General features: G+C 43.1%; 2 non-coding genes across 2 annotated transcripts; both read right to left on the minus strand.

The window, feature by feature from the left end:
- Nucleotides 1-2018: 2018 nt before the first annotated feature.
- MIR29A (microRNA mir-29a) lies at nt 2019-2082 on the minus strand. The gene has a single exon (NR_106547.1). It is a non-coding gene; the product is annotated as a microRNA mir-29a (primary transcript).
- A 649-nt stretch (nt 2083-2731) lies between these two features.
- On the minus strand, nt 2732-2812 carry MIR29B-1 (microRNA mir-29b-1). The gene has a single exon (NR_106557.1). It is a non-coding gene; the product is annotated as a microRNA mir-29b-1 (primary transcript).
- Between the last annotated feature and the right edge of the window lie 6346 nt (nt 2813-9158).

The raw sequence follows: 9158 nt of genomic DNA on the forward strand, positions 1-9158 counted from the left end.
ATGTGGGTAAGGGAGAGGGAAGAGGTCACAGACCTCTGGTGTTCGCAGCTTTCACCATGGGGCAGAGCAGGGAGAGCTGGCTTTGGGGAGAAGGCAATGTGGATGGCTTTGGTATATGCCTAGTGTTCCATTATTGGAATGTTAAGCATGTGGGAGTTGTCTCCTACTGCTCAAGGTCATCGCCAAGGTCTGATGGCAAAAATTCAAAAAATTGCAACCTCAAGCATAAATGGATTAAATTGAGACAAGTTTAGAAGAGCAGGCTGAACTATTATACTTAGGAGCTACTAAAAATATAAAAAGCAAGATGTCTCAAAAAATATCCCAGGCCAGACCTCTGGTTTGAGGGAAATCAACACATAGGGATGTATTTGGAACCAGGGGAGTAAATAAGATTACTTAGGGAAAACAGCGAATAGGTAAGAAAGCAAAAGACAAGAGTTTTGGGAAAATAATAACCATGGGATAGAAAAAGATGTGGTGGAATGATCCTGATTCTCGTTGGATTTGTGTGGTAGACAGAATGTTTTGGCTACAAATTGCATGTGTTAGCCCCGAGGAGAAAAGGCCTTTTCCAGACAAGTGACAGGCAGGAGGGAAAAGGAGGGAGGCAGTGTGAGAGGGCGGGAAAGCTTAAGCAGGGTAGATAGAATATTAACTCTTGATTGTGAGGCCAGTGGCTTTTCCAGGCCAGAAAGAAAACAGAAGGACAAGGCCCAAATTCCACCAGGTGCCCCTGCAGTTCTCCAGGACGCCACATGGGGACAGCAGGTGGCCGGTCTGTGCAGTACCTGTGTTGGGAGCTGCACACAGGGGCCCCTGGAGGAGGAGCGGCTGAGATGGCTCATTCTTGAGCCTTTTATTTTATTATTTTTATATTTTATTATTATACTTTAAGTTCTAGCATACATGTGCTTATACCCAAAGGATTATAAATCATGCTGCTATAAAGAGCCTTTTATTTTTGCCTCTTAGTGGACCTAAAAACTCAGTATTGTTTTTGGTCTAATGACTTCACTTCTAGTGAGGTTGTGTTAGTCCGTTTTGCGCTGCTATAAAGACATACCCGAGACAGGGTAATTTATATAGTAAAGAGGTTTATTTGGCTTACAGTTTTGCAGCCGTACAAGCATGGCACTGGTACCTGCTCGGCTCCTGATGAGGCCTCAGGATGTTTTATACATGGTGGAAGGCGGAGAGGGAGCAGACATGTCACATGGCGAGAGAGGGAGCAAGAAAGAAAGAGCAAGAGAGAGGAAGGAGGTGCCAGCTTTTTTAAACAACCGGCTCCCTCTAACTGAGCAGGAACTCGCTAAGTGAGGACATCACCAAGCCATTCAGAAGGGATCCGCCCCATCACTCAACCACCCCCACCAGGCCCCACCCCCAATACTGGGGATCACACTTCAACATGAGATTGGAGGGGACAAACATCCAAACCACATCAAAGGTATACTCTAGGATCCTAGTTCAAGTAGCACCTGCTTTTGTTGCTTTGCCTTCTAAACTGAACTGACACATATTAGCACAGTTCTGTCTCAGCCATAGAAACCCAGTTTCTCTGGACCATTTTTCCTTATGTAAGAAAATGACCTGTTTAACCATGGAGGGAACTCCTCAGCCAGCTAAGAGAGGAGAGTTCAGAGATAGCTGGTGCAGCTTCTCATCAACAACAGAATTGACTCCCTCGCTGCTCCTTTCCCATCATCTAAGCCAGTCATCGATTTTCCCCAGGAGTGTTTCTAGGTATCCATCACCAAAACAAAACCCCCACCAAGTCTATGGAATTTCTATAAAGTAAAGTATAACCATTCATGATATGCTAATAGTGAACCATTTGTTAGTATTATACCACATGCAATTCAGGTCAGTGAAATTCAACTTAGAAACTGGAAGAAGAAAAATCACCTTTGCATTATTGCTTTGCATTTGTTTTCTTAGTTCTTGTCTATGGCCCCAACGGTCACCAATACATTTCCTCTCAGCAGTCAGCATCATGGTGCTCTTCCCCAATCATTATAACCGATTTCAGATGGTGCTAGAAAATTATATTGACTCTGAACACCAAAAGAAATCAGTCATCCTCTAAGGGGTCACAGAAGGTCGTGAGGGTTGGGAGGGCCCAAATCTTACTAAATCCGGCATACATTGGGCTCTTTAACCCAGGCACAATGGAATGAGTCTGTACTATCTATTAAGTGCTATAGGTTTATTCCACAAAGAAGTATAAAATTCCAACAATGCGATATCCTGTACAATTACATTCATCCCTTGGTATCCTTGAGGGACTGGTTCCAGAAAGCCCCTTGGATACCAAAATCCACAGATGCTCAAGTCTCTGATAGAAAATGGTGTAGTATTTGCATACAACCTACACACATCCTCTCGTATACTTTAAATCGTCTCTAGATTACTTAGAATACTTAATGCAATGCAAATGATATGCAAATAATTGTTATGCAGTATTGTTAGAGAATAATGACAAGAAGAAAGTCTGTTCATGTTCAATACAGACACAACTTATTTTTGGAAAACTTTCGATCACAGTTGGATCCGCCAGTGCAGAGACCTGACTGCCATTCGTGATATATGCCACCACTGTTGGCAGGGGTGAGGAAGGGGTCAGCTACATGTGAGGCAGGTTCTCACAGCCGTCCTGCTGTTGCTTTCAAATACTTCAGAGCTGTCCCATTCACTTCTTTTGCTGTTGGCAGTGCAGCGCAGCTGGTCTCCCCCAAGAACACTGATTTCAAATGGTGCTAGACAATCACTATTTAAATCTAAACCACCATATGAAACCAGCTTCCTGAAGAAGCTTTATGATCTATTTTTTTCTTCATAATGCTCTCTTACAATAAACCCAAGACAACCTAGAAAGGAAAAGTTGAAACCTAGCTGTGAGTTACTCAGTGGTCTAAACAGAGCTTTGGCAAATTTCATATATTCATAAACTGATGTCACCGAATTTGTTATTGATGGGAGAGCATGCCTGGGACTCCCTTATTCTTAAGTTGCCCAGACAAAGGTTCAGCTTCGTCATTTAGAGGCAAGGGCACATGTCAGCCCCGTCACTCTTGGGTGGGAAGACAAGGAAAATCCTTTGCTTGGGTAAAGGCAGGAGAAGTCAGAGGCATCCTGTGATCAAGTACCCAGGCAGGCGAAGGACGACTAGCAGTGGTGCTGGAGAACCGTCCGTCGGACATGCAAATAGGACAAAACAAGCAAGTGCTCCATAGAAGTTGACGAAAAACGCTTTCCTAAACCTATTATTTTCACTTGGAGATAACTTTGATCCAAAGGATTACTGAGATTTTGGGGTCTAGGGAAGAAAATAGACTAGCTCAGAGGCTAAGTCACATAATGGCACTAATGAGATGCTAATGTCACTTCCGGAATGAATTCCTTAGACTGCATCTATGAGTTAGGGGTTTTTGTGAGCTTTACTTAAGATTCTCCTTCCCTCTACTCCAAAGGTAAGGCTTTGTACTCTGAGTTCTCCTTGGCAAATTATTTTTTGCAGCAGTTCTTTTTCCCCGTCATGGTATAGTTCTTGATATCATCTTATTAGGTGGCCTGTTGTCGTCCCTTTTTGTGTTCTAGGCATCCAAAAAGATACTTCATGTACCCAGGCCACCTGATTAAAGGGGTGTGCACTGTTTTTATAAACTGTTATAAAAAATTTTATACATTAAATTGGAATGACAATACAATGAATTCCTAAATCCATACTATCTAAATTCAATAACTATTCCTTTTTATCATGTTTTGCTTTAATCATCTATATGTAATATAGATACATATTTTTTGCTGTATTGTTTGAAAGTAAATTGATAACCACCCATACATACACCGCTCCTAACTACTTTGAGGTCATTCTGTAAAATGAAGACACTCTTCTACATAACCACAAAATCTTACCATACCTAAGAAAACAAACAATTCCTTAGTACCCACAAATATCCAGCCTACATCCAACTTCTCCCACTTTCTCCAAACAAAAGGTTTTTTATAGGTTTTTCAAACCCAGATCGCATCAAGGTTGATTCACTAAGACTCTTTGGTCTCTTTTAGCCTCAAAACACTACCCAACCTTTTCTTTGGCTTGTTTTATCATGACATACCACCTTGTGAAAACCAGGCTCCAATCCTGGCTGTACCATTCACTTAGTCTGTTCCCTTGGCTTGTATTTAAGAACTGAACTTTAGTTTCTCCGTCTGACTTTCCTCATATATCATCCTCATTTTACAATCTCACTATGTGTATTAGAAGAACATCCAATTACCACGTGCCTGTGGTTGATGATTCCAAGTGGGTTCAGTGCTAATCAGTCAGGAGGTGCACTGCAGGCTGTTTACCTTGGGTCTGATTAGCATAACATTCTTGTTCCTCATGGGCTTGGCCAGTTATCTTTTCATAAGGAGATCCCAGCACAAACTCATCCTTCATCATCATGGAGAAGCATCCACAGCACATACCTATTGCTGCTAGGCTGGTTTTTAAAAAAAATCTCTGTGAATAAGGGAATAGAACACCAGGGCTATGGAGATGCGTGGCAATCATTTCATCAAAGATGTAAACAGCTTGTTGACTGCAGTGAAAGGCACATACTTTGTGAAGTGACAGGCAGTGACACATTTCAAGTGGATAGTAAATTTAAGCACCAAAACTGGGAAAAGTGCCAGGACAGAAGAATCACTGCAACTCTCAAATAATGGTTTCACTAATTCTGTGATTCCTTTAGGGACCCCCTGCATCCTTCTGTATATGCTACTCTAATTCGCAGTATCAGTGACTGAAGTACAAAAGAAGCAGCCAGATTATTCTCATCAGTTACAAAACTCTAAAGTCTGCTTATTTTTGATAAATAACTAGTCACAGTGTTTGCCTACTGCCTAGAAGTTTTTTCAAATGATTAACACTTCAGTTATGGGGAAAATTTTTCCTGAAGAATGAATTTCTTTCTTTTACTTATGTCTGATAAGATCATATATATCTCATACACCAAATACGTCACACACACTATATATTCAACCATGCCCTTAGCAGGGCCAAACAAATACGCTAAGTTTTTTACATTGTCTTTATGTATGCTTCTCAAAAATTCAGCAGAAGGCTAAGTGTGGTGGCTCATACCTGTAATCCCAGCATTTTGGGAGGCTGAGGCAGGCAGATCACTTGAGGTCAGAAGTTTGAGACCAACCTGGCCAACATGGTGAAACCCCATATCTACTAAAAAAATACAAAAAAAAAAAAAAAAAACTAGCCAGGCGTGGTGGCACATGTCTGTAGTGAGGCTGAGGCCGAGGCAGGAGAGTTGCTTGAGCCCAGTAGGCGGAGGTTGGTTGCACTGAGCTGAGATCGTGCCATTGCACTCCAGCCTGGGTGACAGAGCAAGCCTCTGTTTCAAAAAAATTAGCCGGGTATGGGATGCCTGCAATCCCAGCTACTCAGGTATTGCATGCCTGCAATCCCAGCTACTCAGGAGGCTGAGGCAGGAAAATCACTTGAACCTGGGAGGCAGAGGTTGCAGTGAGCCAAGATCATGCCACTGCACTCCAGCCTGGGCAATACAGCCAGACTCCATCTCAAAAAAAAAAAAAAAAAAAAAAAGGCCGGGCACAGTGGCTCACGCCTGTAATCCCAGCACTGTGGGAGGCCGAGGCAGGTGGATCACGAGGTCAGGAGTTCAAGACTAGCCTGGCCAAGAAGGTGAAACCCTCTCTCTACTAACTAATAATACAAAAATTAGCTGGGCGGGAGGCTGAGGCAGGAGAATTGCCTGAACCCGGGTGGCAGAGGTTGCGGTGAGCCAAGATCACGCCACTGGATTCCAGCCTGGGCGAAAGAGTGAGACTGTCTCCAAAAAAAAAAAAAAAAAAAAAAATCAGAGGAATAAAGGTATGATACATTATTTTGCATCTGTGGGCTCTTCATATTAGCCCAGTGTGACAAGGTCATTTGGTATATCTTCCCACATTGCTTTTATGTCCTTGGGGAGAAAGTGGGGTACTGAGTTGGCAAGTAGTGACCACACCAGGTACTCCTGTGTGGCAACAGCTGAGTAGTGGCAGTCGATTGTTTTCTGTGACATGAAAAGCCAGCAAACTGGCTTAAGGTCACTTCCCCTGGGGTTTGAGGATTTCGCAAGGAGAGCTCTATCTGAGCAGGACATTTCTTTAAGAACGTAGCTTTGAAATGTTCGAGACATCAGGACAAAACAGTCCCAACCTGAGTATTGAGGCTGGACTACAGATGCAACTGTTACGCAACAGAACACACTGTGATAGACATCTTGAGTTGGGTCCTTGTTTTCACATAAAGCAAGAGGCTGGTTTCCTGAAAATAAGTCTCCATGAAGAGACTGGCTACCCAGTTAACGGCAAAAAACCCCCATGGCTCACTAGTAAAGAGATGGAAGAAAACCAGTTGATAAATTAAAAAGGGCTCATTCATTCTCTTTCCAGGGCATGCATAGGAGAACAGAGTGAGACAAGTGGGATCCGCTTATTTTGTTGAGTCTTTCAGTGACTTTCAGCTGTAAGGGCAACTCTACTGAGAAGGAAAGATTTCACTCAGTAAACATTAGCATGTTTCCAACCCTCCCTAGCCTCTCATTTCCAACAATCAACTTGATTGTTCTGTATTTTTAGGCCAGGATACACTAGGGCTGAATTTCTGTAACTCAGGATGTTCTATTTTAATCATCAGCAATTTTAAGGCATGGCAACATCTGAAAGAAAAAAAAAAACGTAATGACTCTTTCTTACACACAGAACATGCACTTAAAATTGTCAAAACTCTCCATCTCCAGCATTAAAACAATCATCTTTCAAGAACAAAATCCTTTCTCAGTGTCTCTCAGCCCACAAGCCATGAGAATGTGTCTCCATTTCAAAACGCAGTCTGTACCGTCATGCTTCCGCTGTTTCTCAGCAAGCTGCCTTTCTTTGTAACTTTTTTCTTCCAAATCTGATTGATAGTGAAGCTGGAGCCTGAGATGTAAATTAATAAACCACACCAGGAACTCCTTGCATGGCAAAAGCTGAACAGTACAAATCCATTGTTTTCCTGGATGTGAAATGCCAGTCTGTTCTTGCATGAGCAAACTGGATTAAAGTCACTTCCCTTGGGGCCTGCGGATTTCACAAGGAGAACTGCATCTGAGCAGGACACTTCTTTAAGATGTAGCTTCAAAATGTTTGGGACATTGGACACAATAGTCCTAAGCTGAGTATTCAGGCCGGACTATGGGTGCAACTGGTACTGCCCTGACGAGGGGCCACACAGCTCTAAGTCCTTCTTTGTTGCCCCATGTGCCTTGAATGGATGTTTTCTTATAGGAAGCGGATGAACAAGTTAACACAGGATCTGGCTGGGCTGCTTACTAGCTATGTGATCCTGGGCAAATGATTTAATTTTTCTGAGCGTCGGTATCCTGATCTGGAGAATGGAGATGCGAATTTCTATATTGCAGTGGTTGTTAGGGTCATATGTAATGCAGTCTGTAAAAACAGTGGGTCACTTTTAAAGCACTATGTGAATGTTTGGTGTTTTATCAGCTGGATCAGAACACTGGAGTGCTTTTGAGGGAGAAGGCCAAAATGAACTGAAAAGTGATGGGAAGTGTACTCTGTGAAATAGTCATAGCTTCCATTTTTGGAACACTTACTGCATGGCAGACACTATGCTATGTGCTTCACATGGACTTTCTTGGCATTCACAACCACTAACATGGTTGGTGGTGGCATCTTCGTCTTTCAGAAGAGGGGCTAGAGACTTAGAAAGGGTACATGACTTCACTTCCTCTTGGTCACAGAGCTGGAGTGGCAGACCAGGACTCAAACTCCAACATGCCTGATTGCCAGCCCAGGCATTCAGCCAGCACTCTTTACTGCTCTGTCCTTTATTACCATTCAGCGCATCTTCACATGGACCTCTGAACAGTCACTGGCCCCAAGTCTCAGGGTTTCATCAGTAAGTACATGAGTAAACCATGAAAGCCAGCTTTGGTCCTGAGGAGTAGAAGTAGCACCAAATAGCTCACCAAGAGAAAGGGAGAAAAATCGGAAATGAGCACAGTTTGGCTTTTGCACTGAGTGGTCAGAAGACCTGGGCCCTCCACCACACTTCTGACATGCAGTGTGACATTAAGCCAGTCCCGTCTTCTCTAAAGCCTCGTTTTCCCACTAACCTTGAAGAAGTTCAAGTCAAAGAGCACAGTGATGAGTCCCACAGATCATGCTTGAGATGGTGACAGTGTTAAAATACTGACTCCAAAATACAGCCCGGCAGTTTATCTTCTCGAGTTTCCTGTTTTTGTGACACTGTATGGTGAGATGGCCAAATGCAGACTCCAGAGCCAGAGTGCCAAGCTCTGCCACCAGCTCCTCACACAACCCTGCACAAATCACTTTAACTCTCTGTGCCTCAGTCTCCTCATCTGTAAAATGAGGGTAATAGGCCGGGCGCGGTGGCTCACGCCTGTAATCCCAGCACTTTTGGAGGCTGTGATGGGCGGATCACGAGGTCAAGAGATTGAGATCATCCTGGCCAACATGGTGAAGTCTCATCTCTATAAAAATACAAAAATTAGCTGGGCGTGGTGGCATGTGCCTGTAGTCCCAGCTACCTGGGAGGCTGAGGCAGGAGAATCACTTGAACCTGGGAGGCGGAGGTTGCAGCAGTGAGACGAAATCGCGCCACTGCACTCCAGCCTGGTGACAGAGTGAGACTCCGTCTCAAAAAAAAAAAAGATGGTAATAACTGGACCTAGCACATAAGGTTGTTGTGAGGATTAAATCAGGTAAATATGATGAAGCCATCTGAACCAGTGTTAGCACAATGTAAATATTCAGTAAATGGTAGCTATGATAATAAAAGTGATACATTAGTTTTCAATAAGCACATTATAAACAGAGATGTGGCTAAGAGATCCACCACAGCTGGTAAATGGAGAGGGTGCAGAGATCCTGCTGTCACATGCTTTGCCATACATTGACACATTCTGGAGTAACTGACTGCAAAGCTGAAATGGCATCCCCAACTGAATTTACTGAAATTCATATATTTAATATTTTTGACTGCCTTCTCCTCTTCCCATTCTAAGACCTGAATATGGGATCTATACCCTTGTTTTTAAGCAGGAGTTCATGTTATA

This window comes from Pan paniscus, chromosome 6 (assembly GCF_029289425.2).
Source record: "Pan paniscus chromosome 6, NHGRI_mPanPan1-v2.0_pri, whole genome shotgun sequence".
In the NCBI taxonomy this organism is placed as follows: Eukaryota; Metazoa; Chordata; class Mammalia; order Primates; family Hominidae; genus Pan; species Pan paniscus.